The 2,529-nt window shown below is 36.7% G+C and overlaps 1 pseudogene; it reads left to right on the top strand.

Moving 5' to 3' along the window:
* Positions 1-1,961: 1,961 nt before the first annotated feature.
* The window catches only part of LOC142330749 (trypsin-1-like), a 33,674-nt pseudogene continuing 33,106 nt past the window's right edge, over positions 1,962-2,529 (top strand).

The following is a 2,529-nucleotide window of genomic DNA, read 5'->3' as shown; positions in this document are numbered from 1 at the left end:
ACTTCAATACATACGATAACTCGTTATAATGTTAGAAAAATATATAAATACATATGATATTGCACAACAGACTTAAACAATAATTTTTCATTCACATAACAGCTAGACAAGTTTAAAATAAAAATTAAAAATTTACTGAAATTTTCATAAAATTCTTAGAAGCGATTGAAATTTATTAATTCATAAAAAAATAACAATAATAATAGGTCAGCATTTAATAATAATGTTCTTTTTGTTAAACATAAAAATAATGCAACACAAAAACGTAGCATAAAAAGTCAAAAAATCATTTTAATAAATAAATTAAACAACCAGTAATTATTTTTAATTACTTTATAGATTTTTGTCCGTGACGGTCGGAGATAATATCAATTTAAAAATACATACTTCTGTAACACAAACCGAAGCAAAATTATATATAATTTTATATAAAAACTTACTTCAAATATTTTATAAGATATTAGCTGTCTTTTTATAGTGTTGTTGCCACATCCCTAATTTAATATCGGCGAATGCCAACATCCCCGCCGGAGCAGCAGCAGCTCCATGGACGTGGACGCCGCTACCTTCCCACTCCAGCTCCAGCGCGCCGGGCTTCAATCGCCCTGGCCGGCGGACTCAGCTGCAGGAGCCGGCCCAGCATAGGTTCGCTCGGGGAGAACCGCCTACGCCGCGCCGGCACTGCGGGGCTCTGGGAGCCACCACTGCCACGCCGTAGTGGCGACCCAACTGCCGCTGAGGGAAAGCCCGGTCAGACTTCAATGGACGAGCCGCAACTCCCTGACTTCGCCGGAGACCAGCTTCCGGACCTTCCAGCTCTTCTCATAGCTCATAAAACGGACCTTTTCAGGACCACCACAAGGTTATGAATTACGAGCCTTAGAAGCCATTCGACGACAACAATCCTTCTCAGAGCAACCATAAGGTTAGTGATTATAACGAGTTGTCGAAGCCAACCACGACAAAAACGGCACTTTTCAGCGCTAAGATTAGTAAGTCCCACATGCCGTCGTGTGCTACCCGGTGACAGTGTCAACTTTCACCGTATCAACTCTTCCCCACCCTACAATTAACTCGCGAAGACCGGACGTGTAAAAAAGTGGTCGATTAAACACAGCGCCTGATTTTGAAGTCGAGAGTTCTAAGGTTCAATTCCTAGTAAAGGCAGGAATCACTTACTAAATTTAAAATCACTTACTATGATTTCAACCTTAGAACTCTCGACTTCAAAATCAGCTGATTTGCGATGAAGAGTTACAACTAGGCCAGCTCCGTAGGAAATACTTCAGAGGATGATATGTATGAGTGTAAATGAAGTATAGTCTTGCCCAAACCTCAGTTCGACCATTCCTCCGAGATGTGTGATTAATTGAAACACAACCACCAAATAACACCGTATCCATGATCTAGTTAACAAGTCTGTGTAAAAATAACTGACTTTACTAGGATTTGAATGCTGGAACTCTTGACTTCCTAATCAGCTGATTTGGGAAGATGTGTTCACCATTAGACCAATCCGATGGGTTAAGGAAATAGTTTACCTCGCAGCTGTTTCACACTGGTGTCAGATGACATTATTGGGTGGTTTATTTTTTAAATCAGTTTAAACCTACTTTAAAATGTGGTTGAAATAAACATCAGCTGATATAAAATTTTTTAATGCAACTAGGTATCTAGAATTTGTTCATTCAGGACAATGTATAGATGAGGTGAATGTATGTTTGCAAATGTCTTGAAGGAGAAAAGCTCAACAGCAAAAGTTAAAAAAATAATTCCTTCATACTTCTCTTAGAAGGATTTACTTCTTAAAAATCTTGAATTTTAAAAAAGGATATAAGTGTCAAATGCAGTTTGAAGATTAATTGTCAGAACATTTGGATGATTGTTGAGTTTTGATTAATAAATTGAGATTTCTTCTGGAATTGTAGGTATATGGAGAGACATTTATATTATTGTTTATAATGGACCAAGGTAAATCTGCGAGTTGTGAAAAACTTTGGATTAAAAAAATAATATAATTGCATCGGATTCTGTTAATATTCTCAGTAACCGGCTGCCATATGGCTTTGTAAATAATTAACTTGTTCAGAGATAATTTTGAGTTTCAATTTACAATCAAGTACAACTGAAAAAATTTAGTAATCAGTTATTCTCATTTTTCCAAATGTGGGCCTTTTGTCAAGGTGAATACCAAAGTATTTCTAGAATTTGATTGTGGTAGCCGAATGTCATCGAGTATAACATTTATGACATTTGTTCAGAGAATAAAACTAACATGCATACTTTTATTTTCATTAGACTATTTGCCACATTTTTCACCATGCTCAATGTTGTTTAACTATTCTTGAAGGTGTAACATGATGTCTGGTGATGTGTGAATTACTTTTACACAGTACAAGCTGCTATTTTAGTGTTGGGAGAAATTGGTAAACTGGAAGTGTGTGAGGAATACACTTCATTGAGGAATGCCTGTATTTATGGAAAACAGTGGGGACACTTCACTCTGGAATTTAACCTTGAAATATCCAT

This window comes from Lycorma delicatula, chromosome 9 (genome assembly GCF_047948215.1).
Source record: "Lycorma delicatula isolate Av1 chromosome 9, ASM4794821v1, whole genome shotgun sequence".
Classification (NCBI taxonomy): Eukaryota; Metazoa; Arthropoda; class Insecta; order Hemiptera; family Fulgoridae; genus Lycorma; species Lycorma delicatula.
This window is presented reverse-complemented; position numbering and strand designations above follow the sequence as displayed.